Source organism: Loxodonta africana, chromosome 23 (assembly GCF_030014295.1).
Source record: "Loxodonta africana isolate mLoxAfr1 chromosome 23, mLoxAfr1.hap2, whole genome shotgun sequence".
Taxonomy (NCBI): domain Eukaryota; kingdom Metazoa; phylum Chordata; class Mammalia; order Proboscidea; family Elephantidae; genus Loxodonta; species Loxodonta africana.
The window spans coordinates 38267586-38283607 of NC_087364.1; positions in this window are offsets into that span (position 1 = coordinate 38267586).

The following is a 16022-nucleotide window of genomic DNA, read 5'->3' on the forward strand; positions in this document are numbered from 1 at the left end:
TGTAACATATTTCCAAATATGCTTAATACATTTTCTTCTGGCCTCTTGACTGATGGACACCTTTAGTAATATAAAATGATTATCTTTACTCCTGGTAATACCCTTTGAGAAGTCTGCTTTAATACTAATGCAGGTAATCCAGCTTTCTTTCAATTAGTGCTTGGGTGGTAAATTTTGGTGTCACTTTGTTTTAATATATCTATGAATGTATTCATAATGGACTTTTTGAAACAGAACATTGTTGGGTCTTTTTTTTTTTTTTTTAACCAATCAAAAATCTCTCCATTTTAATTGGGGTCCTTAAACCATTTACATGTAATGTGACTATTGACATAGTTGAGTTTCAATCTACTATTTTATATTCTATTTGTCCCTTCAGTGCTTTGCTTTAGATTGACACAGTGGCTGCAACAATATGCTCAAGCATAGCAACAACTGTGAGGATGCCACAGGACCGGACAGTGTTTTGTTCTGTTGTACATAGGGCTACTATGAGTCAAAACCAACTCAATAGCACCTAACAATATAACAACATTCTTCATTCCCGTTTTCCTCTTTTCCTGCCTTCTTCTGAATCTGGATTCAGTATTTTTTTATCAATACATTTAGTCTCCTTTATTAGCTTATTAAAAAAAAGAAGAACCTGCTGCCATCAGTCGATTTCAACTCACAGCGACCCTATACAAGAGAGTAGATTCGGACTGCTGACTTTTTGGTTAGCAGACGAGCTCTTAACTACTGCACCACCAGGGCTCCATTGGCTTATTAACTATGTCTTCTTGTTTTAATACTTTAGAGTTTATAGTATACATATGTAACTTATCACAGACCATTTTTGGTGATAGTATACCACTTCACTTTTGGTATAAAATCCTTTCAACGGTATACTTCCATTTCCCCTCTCCTACCTTTTGTGCTATTTTTTACAATATATATTACTTCTGTTGTGCTGTTAGTTGCCATAGAGCTGATTCGAAATCATGGTGACCCCATGTACTAAAGAAAAGAACTACCCCATAAGGTATACTTGATTATCTTTTTTTTTTAATTTTTATTGTGCTTTAAGTGAAAGTTTACAAATCAAGTCAGTCTCTCACACAAAAACTTATATACACCTTGCTACATAGTCCCAATTACTCTCCCCATAATGAGACAGCCCACTTCCTCCCTCCACACTCTCTTTTCGTGTCCACTTCACCAGCTTCTAACCCACTCTATCTTCTCATCACCCCTGCAAGAAGGAAATGCCAACATAGTCTCAAGTGTTAACCTGATCCAGGAAGCTTACTCCTCAAGCATCCCTCCTCAACCCATTCTCCAGTCCAATCCCTGTCTGAAGAATTGGCATAGGGAATGGTTCCTATCCTGGGCCAACAGAAGGTCTGGGGGCCATGACCACCAGGGTCCTTCTAGTCTCAGTCAGACCATTAAATCTGGTCTTGTTATGAGAATTTGGGGTCTGCATCCCACTGCTCTCCTGCTCCCTCAGGGATTCTCTGTTGTGTTCCCTGTCAGGGCAGTCATCGGTTGTAGAAGGGCACCATCTGGCTCTTCTGGTCTCAGGCTGATGTAGACTCTGGTTTATGTGGCCCTTTCTATCTCTTGGGCTTGTGATTGCTTGTGTCCTTGGTGTTCTTCATTCTCCTTTGATCCAGGTGGATTGAGACCAATTGATGCATCTTACTAGCTTTTAAGACCCCAGACACATCTCTCTAAAGTGGTATGCAGAATGTTTTCTTAATAGACTTTATTATGCCAATTGAATAAATGTCCCCTGAAACCATAGTCCCCAAACCTCCACCCCTGCTATGCTGGCCTTCGAAGCATTCAGTTTATTCAAAAACTTCTTTGGTTTTGGTTTAGTCCAGTTGTGCTGACCTCGGCTGTATTGTGCATTGTCTTTCCCATCACCTAAAGTGGTTCTTATCTATTCTGTAATTAGTGAATACCACTCCCTCACCCTCCCCCTTCTCATAACCATCAAAGAATGTTTTCTTCTCTGTTTAAACTATTTCTCAAGTTCTTATAATAGTGGTCTTACACAATATTTGTCCTTTTGCAACTAATTTCACTCAGCATAATGCCTTCCAGATTCCTCCATGTTATGAAATGTTTCACGGATTCATCACTTTTCTTTAATGATGCGTAGTATTCCATTGTGTGAATATACCATAATTTATCCATTCATCCGTTGATGGGAAGCTTGTTGCTTCTATCTTTTTGCTATTGTAAACAGTGCTGCAATGAACATGGGTGTGCATATATCTGTGGGTGTAAAGGCTCTTCTTTGTCTAGGATATATTCCAAGGAGTGTGATTGCTGGATGGAATGGTAGTTCTATTTCTAGCCTTTTAAAGAAGCGCCAAATCGATTTCCTAAGTGGTTGTACCATTTTACATTCCCACCAGCAGAGTGTTAGTGTTCCAATCTCTTCCCAACCCCTCCTACATTTAACGTTTTGTGTTTTTTGTCTGGATTCTAAATTCCGTTCCATTGGTCTATGTATCTGTTGTTGTACCAGTACCACACTGTTTTGACTAGAGGCGGAATAATAGGTTCTAAAACCAGGTAGAGTAAGGCCTACCACTTTGTTCTTTCTTTTCAGTAATGCTTTATTTATCCAGGGCCTCTTTCCCTTCCATATGAAGTTGGTGATTTTGATTTCCAACTCATTAAAGAATGTTGTTGGAATTTGGATTGGAATTGCTTTAAATCTATAGATCGCTTTTGGTAGAATGGACCTTTTTATAATGTTGAGTCTACCTATTCATGAGCAAGGTATGTTTTTCCAATTATGTAGGTCTCTTTTGGTTTCTTGCAGAAGTATTTTGTAGTTTTCTTTGTATAAGTCTTTCATATCTCTGGTAAGATTTTTTCCTAAGTATTTTATCTTCTTCAGGGCTACTGTAAATGGTGTTGATTTAGTGATTTCCTCTTCGATGTTCTTTTTGTTGGTGTGGAGGAATCCAGCTGAATTTTGTATGTTTATCTCATATCCTGATATTCTCCTGAACTCTTCTATTAGTTTCAGTAGTTTTCTGGAGGATTCATAGGGTTTTCTGTGTATAAGATCATGTCACCTGCAAATGGAGATAATTTACTTCTTCCTTCCCAACCTGGATGCCCTTTATTTCTTTATCTAGCATAATTGCTGTGGCTAGTACCTCCAGCAAAAGTTGAATAAGAGCAGTGATAAAGGGTATCCTTGTCTCCTCTCTGATCTCAAGTGGAATGCTTTCAGGCTCTCTCAACTTAGGATGATGTTGGCTATTGGCCTTATACAAATGCCCTTTATTATGTTGAGGAATTTTCCTTCTATTCTTATTTTGATGAGAGTTTTTATCATGCATAGGTGTTGAACTTTGTCAAAGGCCTTTTTGGCTTCAATTGACAAAATCATGTGATTCTTGTCTTTTGTTTTATTTATTTGAAGGATTGCATTAATTGTTTTTCTGCTGTTGAACTGTCTCTGCATACCTGGTATGAATCTTGCTTGGTCAGGGTGAACTATTTTTTTGATATGTTGTTGAATTCTATTGGCTAGAATTTTGTTGAGGATTTTTGCACCTACATTCATGAGGGATATAGGTCTGTCATTTTCTTTTTTTGTGGTGTCTTTACCCGGTTTTTGTATCAGGGATATGATGGCTTCATAGAATGAGTTTGGTAGTATTCCATCTTTTTCTATGCTCTGAAATACCATTAGTAGTAGTGGTGTTAACTTTTCTCTGAATGTTTTGGTAAAACTCTGCAGTGAAGCCGTCCGGACCGGGGCTTTTTCTTTTGTTGGGAGTTTTTTGATTACCTTTTCCATCTTTTCTTTTGTTATGGATCGATTTAGTTGTTCTACCTCTGTTTGTGTTAGTTTAGGTAGGTAGTGTGTTTCTAAGAATTCATCCATTTCTTCCAGGTTTTAAAATTTGTTTGAGTATAGTTTTTCATAGTGTCTGTTATGATTCTTCTAATTTCAGTTGGGTCTGTTGTAATATTGCCCATCCCATTTCTTATTCAGGTTATTTGCTTCCTCTCCTGCTTTTCTTTTGTCAGTTTGGCCAATAGTTTATCAATTTTGTTGCTTTTTTTCAAAGAACCAACTTTTGCTCTTGTTAATTCTTTCAATTGTTTTTCTGTTTTCTATTTCATTTAGTTCTGCTGTAATTTTTATTATTTGTTGTCTTCTTAGTGCCTAGTGGTTTCTTTTGTTTCTCTCTTTCTATTTGTTCAAGTTGTAGGGATAATTCTTTGATTTGGGCCTTTTCTTCTTTTTGCATCTGTGCATTTGATATAAATCGACCTCTGGGCACTGTTTTCACTGTGTCCCAAAGGTTCTGATAAGAAGCATTTTCATTCTCTTTGGATTCTATGAATATGTTTATTCCATCCTTAATGTCTTCTATAAACCAGTTGTTTCTGAGCAGGGTATTGTTCAGTTTCCAAGGGTTTGATTTCTTTTCCCTGCTTTTTCTGTTATTGATTTCTATTTTTATGTCCTTATGGTCAGAAAGGATGCTTTGTAATATTTCAATGTTTTGGATTCTGCTAAGGCTTGCTTTACAACCTAATATGTGGTCTATTCTAGAGAAAGTTCCATGTACACTAGAAAAGAAAGTATATTTGGTTGTTTTTGGGCGGAGTGTTCTGCATATGCCTATAAGGTTAAGTTGGTTGATTGTGGCATTTAGATCTTCCATGTCTTTATTGAGCTTCTTTCTGGACGTCATGTCCTTCACCAAAAGTAGTGTGTTGAATTCTCCTACTATTATTGTGGAGCTGTGTATTCCGCTTCAATGCTGTTAGAGTTTGTTTTATGTATCTTGCAGCCCTGTCATTGGGTGCATAAGTATTTAATACAGTTATACCTTCTTGGTATAAGTTGTCCCTTTAATCATTATAGCTTTCTGGGTTTTAATCATTATAGTGTCCTTCCTTATCCTTTACGATGGATTTAACTTTAAAGTCTATTTTGTCAGAAATTAATATTGCTACTCCTGATCTTTTTTGATAGTTGTTTGCTTGGTATATTTTTCCCACCCTTTGAGTTTTTGTTTGTGTCTCTAAGTTGTGTCTCTTGTAGGCAGCATATAGATGGATCATGTTTTTTAATCCATTCTGCCACTGTCTGTCTCTTCATTGGTGCATTTAGTCCATTTACATTCAACGTAATTATGTATAGATATGAATTTAGTGCTATCATTTCGATGTCTATCTTTGTTTGTTGTTGATAGTTTCTTTTCCCCACTTAAATTTACGTGCTGAGTAGATTGTCTTTATATATTGCCCTTTGCTCATATTCATTTTTGTTGATTTCCTTTCTGCTGAATCTCTTTTTTTTCTTGTATTTTATTTTGATGTGTAGGATAGGTTGTCTCCTTTGTGGTTACTTTATTATTTACCCTTATTTTTCTAAATTTAAACCTAACATTTATTTCTTTGTATCGCCTTACCTTCCTCTCCATATGGAAGATCTATGACTACATTTGTTACTCTCTCTTTATTATTTTAATATTGTCTTCTTTTACATAATAACATTGCTGTTACCCTGTTTTGAGCATTTTTTTTTTTATCTTGCTTTGTTTTTTTGATTTCTCTGTCTGGGTTTACTTCTGATTGCTCTGCCCAGTGTTCTAGTCTTCCGCTGCTACCTGATATTATTGTTTTTCTGACCAAAGAACTCCCTTTAGTATTTCTTGTAGTTTTGGTTTGGTTTGACGAATTCCCTAAACTTCTGTTTATCTGGAAATGTCCTAATTTCATCTTCATATTTAAGAGACAGTTGTGCTGGATATATGACTCTTGGCTGGCAATTTTATTCCTTCAATTTTTTTCAATATGTCATCCCATTGCCTTCTTGCCTACTTGGTTTCTGCCAAGTAGTCTGAGCTTATTCTTATTGGCTCTCCTTTGTAGGTGACTTTTCTTTTATACCTAGCTGCTCTTAAAATTCTCTGTTTATCTTTGGTTTTGGAAAGTTTGATTATAATATGTCTTGGTGACTTTCTTTTAACATTTACCTTATGTGGAGTTCGATGAGCATCTTGGATAGATATCTTCTCATCTTTCATGATATCAGGGAAGTTTCCTGCCAACAAATCTTCAACAATTCTCTCTGTATTTCCTGTTTTCCCTCCTTGTTCTGGTATCCAAATCACTCTTATATTATTTCTCTTGATAGAGTCCCACATGATTCTTATGGTTTCTTCATTTTTTAAAATTCTTTTATCTGATTTTTCTTCAAATATATTAGTGCCAAGTGCTTTATCTTCCAGTTCAGAAGTTCTAACTTTCATTTGCTCAATTCTGCTCCTCTGACTTTCTATTGAGTTGTCTACTTCTGTAATTTTATTGTTAATCTTCTGAATTTCTGATTGCTGTCTATGGATTTTTCCAGCTTATTAAATTTTTCATAACATTCCCGAATAATCTTTTTAATTTCTTCAGTTACTTTATCTGTGTGTTCCTTGGCTTTTTCTGCATATTGCCTCATTTCCTTCCTGATGTCTTAAAGGGTTCTGTATATCAATCTTTTGTATTCTGCCTCTGGCAATTCGAGGAATGCACTTTCATCTAGAAGATCCCTTGATTCTTTGTTTTCAGAGTTTGTTGAGGTGATCATCGTCTGTTTTTTTTATGTGACCTCATATTGACTCTTGTCTCTGAGCCATCTATAAGTTTTTGTATTAGTTTATTTTATATGTGCTTACTGTGTCATAGCTTCTTGATTTGTTCTGATATACCCACATGGGTTGCTTGAGTGAGCTAGCTTGGTTATTTTCACCTTTGGAGTTCTGACATCCTGTTCCCATTTGGCTAGAGCTGTTATCCAGTGTATCAGTCTAGGAGCCCACTCACTGTTCTTGTATGAATTTATCTCAGGTGTCCAGGTAGCTGATCATCAAGGCCCCTGATGTGGGTAGGTGAGGACCTTCTTTAATAGGCAAAGCAATGTCAAACATAAACACCCATCTCTTTGCCACACAGCTGAGATGGCTGGAGTCTGCCAATAAGAGCCTATTCCCCTGAAATTGGCCCACACAGGTCCACGCAGAGGGAAAAGGTACTCAAAGTCCATGGACATTTTATGCCTGGACAGGAGCCACTTCTGTCCTGAGATTCCCCGGTTAGTGGAGCTGGCAAATTATCTATTCTCCCAAGTGCATTTTTTTTTCTTCTCCAAGGCCTGGAGGATGGCTCTAGATGCTCAGTAGTGCCTGTCTCAGGCCCAGAGAATTCAGCCACTGAAGCCAGCTTGTTGGTGGGGGGGAGGGGGGCATGATGAAATATAGGAAAGTACTTAGCTTTTGCCCAGAGCTCCATTCTTCTCTGGTTTCGAAGGTGTGAGTAGGCTGTATGGCTGGCTGCTTCTCCCTGAGGAAACGTTGGCCAAACACTAGTACCGGCCCACCACTGCCACTCTGAGAATGGTGCCTGAGGGCTCCCCAAGATTCAGGTCCAGTAGCTCCTCTCAGCTTCTTAACTGTCTCTTCCTCCCCCTGCCCCTCAGTTTGTTTTCTAAGCTTGCCTTTGATGCTCAGGGCTCCAAGCTTGTCATAAATGCACTCGTTTCACTTGTTTTTTCAGGTCTTTGTCGTGAAGAGGCTTTGGCAGAAGCATCTGTCTATTCTGCCATCTTGGCTCTGCCTCCTTGGTTGTAATCTTAATAGAGATCAAAAAGTCTTTTCTTCTGGGTGGATTCAAACTACCAACCTTTAGGATAGCAGTCAAATACAAAACATTTGTGCCTCCTATATTCCTTCTAGACACACTGTTGGCACAAGGGTTATCCACTCAGCTGCTAATAGAAAGGTCAGTGGTTGGAAACCACCAGCATCTGCATAAGTGGAAAGATCTGGTGATCTACTCCCATAAAGATTACAGCCTAGGAAACCTTAGGGAGCAGTTCTGCTTTGTCCTATAGGGTCACTATGAGTCAGAATCAATTCGCTGGCACACAAAAACAATATCATATTACTTCTACATGTGTTATAAACCCAACAAGACATTATTATTCTTGCTCTACACAATTACCTTTTAAAGCATTTTTTTTTTTTTTAATAACAAGGAGTCTTTTGTGTTTTCTAACATATTTACTGTTTCTGGTGTTCCTAATTCTTATATATACAATTTGACTTCTCCTGATATAATTTTACTTCTGCCTAAAGAATTTCTCTTATTTATTTATTTTTTTGTAGCACAGGTCTCCTACTGACGATGAATACATTTACAATAAATGTTTTAATGCGTTTGTCTACCAATTCTTCACCTATGCAATTTATGAGATCCATATTTGTACCCATTCCAAAGAATGATGATGCAACAGAATGTGGAAATTATCAAACAATACCATTAATATCACAAGCAACTACAGTTTTGTTCAAGATCATTGAAAAACGGTTGCAGTAGTACGTGGAGAGGGAACTGCCAGAAGTTCACATTGGATTCAGAGAGGACATGGGGACATGGAATGAGGGATATTGCTGATGTCAGACAGGTCTTGGCTGAAAGCAGAGGTGTTCACTTGTGTTTTATTGACTACGCTAAGGCATTCGACTGTGTAGATCATAACAAATTATGGATAACATTGTGAAGAATGGGAATTCTAGAACACTTATTTGTGCTAAGGTGGAACCTGTATATAGATGAAGAATCTAGCAGAGCAAGTCTTTTGAGCAGAGCATGGCTTAAAATAAAGAAAAATGTACATCAGGGTTGCATCCATTCACCATATTTATTCAATCCGTATGCTAAGCAAATAATTCAAGATGAAGAAGAATGTAGCACCAAGATTGGAGACTCATTAACAACCTGTGATATGCAGATGACACACAACTTTGCTTCCTGAAAGTGAAAAACACTTGAATTTATTGATGAAGATCAAAGACTACAGCCTTCAGTACAGATTGAACCTCAACATAAAGAAAACGAAAATCCTCACAACTGGACCAATAAGCAACATTGTGATAAATGAAGAAATGATTGAAGTTGTCAAGGATTTTATTTTACTTGAATCCACAATCAACGCTCACAGAAGCAGCAGTCAAGAAATCAAACGACTTATTGTATTGGGCAAATCTGCTGCTCTTTAAAGGGTTGAAAAGTAAGGATGTCACTTTGAAGACTAAAGTAAGCCTGACCCAAGCGATGATGTTTTCAATTGCCTAATATGACATTAAATAATTTCAATTGCCAAAGTTGACATTAAATAAGAAAGACCCAAGAAGAATTCATGCTTTTGAATTACGGTGCTGGTGAAGAATACTGAATATACCATGGGCTTCCAGAACAACAAACAAATCTGTCTTGGAAGAAGTACAGCCATAATGCTTCTTAGAAGTGAGGATGGTTAAGATTTTCTCTCACGTACTTTGAACATGTTATCAGGAGGCACCAGTCGCTGGAGAAGGACATTATGCTTGGCAAAGCAGAGCGTCAACAAAAAGGAGGAAGATTCTCAAAAAGATAGACTAACACAGAGACTGCAACAATAAACTCAAGCATAACAAAGATTGTGAGGAGGGTGCAGAATCAGGTGTTTCCTACTGTTGTACATAGGGTCGTTGTGATTCGGTACCGACTGGATGGCACTCAACAACGACAACAACATAAAATTTATTGATATGCTTCTATATATTGATTTTTTTTCCCTGTCATAAGTCATACTTCCATGATTCTTTTTGTGGTAGGTAATATTTTATTGCTATCAGACATGAATTTTACATTATTGGGTGATAAAATTATTTTATCTTCTTTTAAATATTTTTGAACTTTGTTATAGAATTCAGTTAAGTTACTTTTTTTTTTTCTCCCATTTCAATGTTTGCTTTTAAGCTTTGTCCAGGAGGTCCAGAGCAACTTTTAATGTAAGCTTAATCTGGCCCTACCGCTGAAGAGGAGGAGCTCTGGTAGCACAGTGGTTAAGAGTTCAGGCTACTAACCAAAAGGTTGGCAGTTCAAATCCACCAGACATTCCTTGGAAACCCTATGGGGCAGTTCTACTCTGTCCTAGAAGGTCACCCTGAGTTGGAATCTACTCAAATAAAATGGGATTACTGCTGAGGACTCTATGTCCCAAATGTTAAGACATTTTTCTACTCTTTTTATATCATAACCTGATCCTGGCTGTAGGTTATCTGTGGTGATTCTTCTATTTGCTTCTAATTAATTGTCTTCCCTTGGTCATTAGAAGATACCTCATGAGCATCATCTGATCAGTACACTACTCATATGAATACATGAGACAATTCTCTGTAGATCTCTGGATCTACAAAACTCTCTCCTCTCCTCCTCCCCGCCCTTCCCTCCTTTTCCCTAAGTTCCCTCCAGCCTACGGAACACTCCATTTTACATATTATCTAGTGCTGAAACATTTAGCTATTTCAAGGTGTAGCTACTTACCAGAGGAATCAGTGAATCATATACATGTCAAGTATCCAAAGGCTTTAATTGGAGTACGCTTAGTCCTACAGGTATGTATAGAAGATCATGATGCTTCAAGTACAGATCAGTCTTTCTCCTCCTGTGAAGACTGAGCTCATTGTGTTCTCAGTTGTTGTTGTTGTTGTAGGTTCTGTCGAGTTGGCTCTGAGTCATAGAAACCCCATGCACAACAGAAGGAAACATTCCCCAGTCCTGCGCCATCCTCACTATTGTTGTTATGTTTGAGAACATTGTTGTAGCCACTGTGTCAATCTCTTCTTAGCTAGTAAGGGATTAAAAAAAACCTGCCAAAATTAACTTTTTTTTCCTTAAAATCTTACAATGTAGTCTATATGACAGATTCTTAGAAACATGTTAAAACTCTCTATTCTTAGGGAAAAAAAGAATACTTTGCACTGATTAAGATAAAAGCTGACTTCTATTTTGTGACTTTTGAGAAAGTTTGCACATAAGCATAAACCACTCCTCTGAGCTATTTAGGATCCTCAAATCTTTTCTTTCTGAGTCTCCAAATTTAACTTATTTCTCTTTTAATAACTGTAGAAATGGGATTCATTTTTTTTCACATTTCTATTTAAAAAATGAATCCCATTTCTGGGGCAAATTTTCTACAAAGGACACCTTAAAAGTATTGAAAAGCAAAGACGTCACCTTGAAGACTAAGGTGTGCCTGACCCAAGCCATGGTATTTTCAATCACATTTTTTTTTCATATGCATGTGAAAGCTGGACAATGAATAAGGAAGAAAAAGAAGAATTGATGAGTCGAATTGTGGTGCTGGCAAAGAATATTGAATATTCCATGGACTGCCAAAAGAATGAACAAATCTGTCTTGGAAGAAGCACAACCAGAATGCTCCTTAGAAGCAAGGGTGGTGAGACTGCATCTTACATACTTTGGACATGTTATCAGGAGGGATCAGTCCCTGGAGAAGCACAACATGCTTGGTAAAATAGAAGGTCAGCAAAAAAGAGGAAGACCCTCAACGAGGTGTATTGACACAGTGGCTGCAACAATGGGCTCAAGCATAACAAGGGTTGTAAGGATGGCGCAGGACCGGGCAGTGTTTCGTTCTGTGGTACATAGGGGTGCTATGAGTCAAAACTGACTCAATGGCACCTAACAACAACAGAAATAGGATTCAGTTCTTCATAATATGCTTTTCATTTCAATGAGGCTTAGGAAAAAAATATATAAATTCAAGTGACGAATCAACCATCTTAACCAGAAAATTAAGAATCTTTTAAAATGCCTGTTGTCAGTGTTGTGATGTAACTCAGAGAACTCCCTTCAATACTAAGATATATTTCCCCAGCTTCTAGGGTTATCAACTGCTGATGACTCATAAATGAGTCTTCCCTTCCCCTACACCCAGGAATTTCCCTCTGCCAAAAGTAGCTGCCTCACCCACGTGTATACCTCCTCTCTGGACCAACCCTTATCTGAAGACTGATGCAATGGCCCAGTCCATTTGCCTTGATTCAGAACTTCTCCAAAAGGCATGGAAGCTCCAGAGTTCCTCTTTCATGCTTTACCACAACTTCATTGCATTTTAACCACTCTCAGCATCATCGTGCTTCCCCCACTTCCTGGTAGATGTTGTTGCATAAGGTGTTGTACAAACTTTGTGCCTGCAAACTTCATTTCATAATTTGTTCCCCTGGGATTCTAACCTAATGCAAAATACTTAGTCAGTTTTTTTTTTAAATATCAAATATACCTTGCAAAAATTTTTTGATATACAATCTTGTGTACACATTTATTCATATTTCACCCACTCTATCTATCACCTTTGCTCCAAAGTTAAAAAAAAAAAAGGTATGTTTTTTATTTTAAATCTTATGTGCTAATTAACCTGTGATTTGTATCCAATCTCTTTTTCCTCCAAGGAATTCAATAGGTTAGTTATTCCCTTTGTGAACTTTTTTAAGCTTGCATATATTTCTTTCATCTTAAAACATTCTTTATCTTCTGTTACCTTATTGATATCACTCTATCTCACTCACTGCCTTCATAATCAAAGTTTCACAAAGAATAATTTGTCCATTCTTGCAATCTAATTTCCACACCCACTTATGGGTGAAAATGCTCACTCTAGGAATCACAATTCTCTCTACTGTGAAACTCTCACCTTCCTTATTTTCTATAAAAATTTTTCCTCTCCAAACACTTTATCTCAACATTCTTAACTCTTTTTTTTCCCCCCCATAGGATCTGACCATAGTTTTCTTAATTTCTTATTCAATTCAAATTTCAAGTAATTCAGTTTTTTCTGCCTCTATTCTGGTGTAAAAATAGTGGCCAGGGACATTCAACTTCATCTAACTTCACAAAGGGGTAGGATAATCAAGATCAACAGCCCAAGGCTGATTACTATGAGGGGGATGCAGGGATATACTAACCAATAAGCAAGGTAAGCTCGCACTTATGGCATCACCAAAACAGGGGCACAAGTTGACTAAAGCAAAGACCCATAGATGCCAAGCACATAGGACACAAAGGAAAGTGAGCACACAATATGATTCAAGAAAGACTCCATTCATTATCCTTACTATGTGTGGAAGTAGATGTTTGGTAGATTAATTGTGATGATATTTTCAAGAACTTGTAGGATCAAAGAACAGAAGGAAATGTTTTTATTTATAACATGTTAGAGATGTAAGATGCAATTAAAAATATAGTAATTTGTTGTAATATTTATTTTCGGGTCATTTCATTTGTTCCTTATAATCATGGCATTTATTGTGAAACAACCATCAAAATTAAAGTATGAGCTGTTTAAAGCAAAGTTGCTGATAGTCAATTTTTTTAAATAATTTTTATTGTGCTTTAAGTGAAAGTTTACAAATTAAGTCAGTCTCTCACACAAAAACCCATATACACCTTGCTACGCATTACCAATTACTCTCCCCCTACTGAGACAGCCCGCTCTCTCCCTCCACTCTCTCTTTTCCTGTCCATTTCAGCAGCTTCTAACCCCATCCACCCTCTCATCTCCCCTCCAGGCAGGAGAGGCTGACATAGTTTCAAGTGTCCACCTGATCCAAGAAGCTCACTCCTCACCAGCATCCCTCTCCAACCCATTGTCCAGTACAATCCGTGTCTGAAGAGTTGGCTTTGGAAATGGTTCCTGTCCTGGGCCAACAGAAGGTCTGGGGGCCATGACCACCGGGGTCCTTCTAGTCTCAGTCAGACCAATAAGTCTGGTCTTATGAGAATTTGGGGTCTGCATCCCACTGTTTTCCTGCTCCCTCAGGGGTTCCCTCTTGTGTTTCCTGTCAGGGCAGTCCTTGGTTATAGCCAGGCACCATCTAGTTCTTCTGGTCTCAGGATGATGTAGTCTCTGGTTCATATGACCCTTTATGTCTTTTGGGCTCCGAATCGCCTTGTGTCCTTGGTGTTCTTCATTCTCCTTTGATCCACGTGGGTTGAGACCAATTGATGCATCTTAGATGGCTACTTGCTGGCATTGAAGACCCCAGACACCACACTTAAAAGTGGGAGGCAGAATGTTTTCTTAATAGATTTTATTACGCTGATGATTGACTTGGATGTCCCTTGAAACCATAGTCCCCAGACCTCTGCCTTTGCTACGCTGGCCTTCGAAGCATTCATTTTATTCAGGAAACTTCTTTGCTTTTGGTTTAGTCCAGTTGTGCTGACCTTCCCTGTATTATGTGCTGTCTTTCCCTTCACCTAAAGTAGTTCTTATCTACTATCTAATTAGTGAATGCCCCTCTCCCACCCTCCTCCCTCCCCCCTCACGTAACCACAAAAGAATGTTTTCTTCTCAGCTTAAACTATTTCTCAAGTTCTTATAATAGTGGTCTTATACAATATTTGTCCTTTTGCAAACAACCAATTTCACTCAGCATACTGCCTTCCAGGTTCCTCCATGTTATGAAATGTTTCACAGATTCCTCACTGTTCTTTATCAATGCATAGTACTCCACTGTGCGAATATACCATAATTTATCTTTCCATTCTTCTGTTGATGGGCACCTTGGTTGCTTCTATCTTTTTGCTATTGTAAACAGTGCTGCAATAAACATGGTTGTGCATATATCTGTTCGTGCAAAGGCTCTTATTTCTCTAGGATATAGTCCAAGGAGTGGGATTGCTGGATCCTATGGTAGTTCTATTTCTAGCTTTTTAAGGAAGCGCCAGATCGATTTCCAAAGTGGTTGTACCATTTGACATTCCCACCAGCAGTGTAGAAATGTTCCAATCTCTCCACAGGCTCTCCAACATTTATTATTTTCTGTTTTTTGGATTAATGCCAGCCTTGTTGGAGTGAGACGAAATCTCATTGTATTTTTGATCTGCATTTCTCTAATGGCTAATGATCGTGAACATTTCCTCATATATCTGTTAGCTACTTGAATGTCTTCTTTCATGAAGTGTCTATTCATATCTTTTGCCCACTTTTTAATTGGATTATTTGTCTTTTTGCAGTTGAGTTTTTGCAGTATCATGTAGATTTTAGAGATCAGGCGCTGATCAGAAATGTCATAGCTAAAAATTTTTCCCAGTCTATCGGTAGTCTTTTTACTCTTTTGCTGAAGTCTTTGAATGAGCATAGGTGTTTGATTTTTAGGAGCTCAAGTTATCTACTTTTTTTCCTGCATTCTTTATACTGTTTTGTTTACTGTTTATGTCATGTATTAAGGCTCCTAAGGTTGTCCCTATTTTTTCTTCCATGATCTTTATCGTTTTAGATTTTATATTTAGATCTTTGATACATTTTGAGTTAGTTTTTGTTCATGGAGTGAGGTATGGGTCTTGTTTCATTTTTTTGCAGATGGATATCCAGTTATATCAGCACCATTTGTTAAAACGACTGTCTTTTCCTCCATTAAACCCTTTTGGGGACTTTGTCAAATATCAACTGCTCATATGTGGATGGATTTATGTCTGGATTCTCAATTCTGTTCCATTAGTCTATGTATCTGTTCTTGTTCCAGTACCAGCCTGTTTTGATTACTGTGGCAGAATAATAGGTTCTAAAATCAGGTAAAGTAAGGCCTCCCACTTTGTTCTTTTTTTCAGTAATGCCTTATTTATCCGGGGCATCTTTCCCTTCCATATGATGTTGGTGATTTGTTTCTCCATCTCATTAAAGAATGTCATTGGGATTTGGATTGGAAGTGCATTAAATGTATAGATCGTGTTTGGTAGAATGGACATTTTTATACTGTTAAGTCTTCCTATCCACGAGCAAGGTATGCTCTTCCACTTATGTAAGTCTCTTTTGGTTTCTTGCAGAAGTGTACTGTAGTTTACTTTGTATAAGTCTTTTACATCTCTGAAAGGATTTATTCCTATGTATTTTATCTTCTTGGAGGGTACTGTAAATGGCATTGATTTGGTGATTTCCTCTTCGATGTTCTTTTTGTTGGTGTAGAGGAATCCAACTGATTTTTGTATGTTTATCTTGTCTCCCGATACGCTGCTGAACTCTTCTATTAGTGTCAGTAGTTTTCTGGAGGATTCCTTAGGGTTTTCTGTGTATAAGGTCATGCCACCTGTAAATTTAGATACTTTTACTTCTTCCTTGCCAATCTGGATGCCCTTTGTTTCTTTATCTA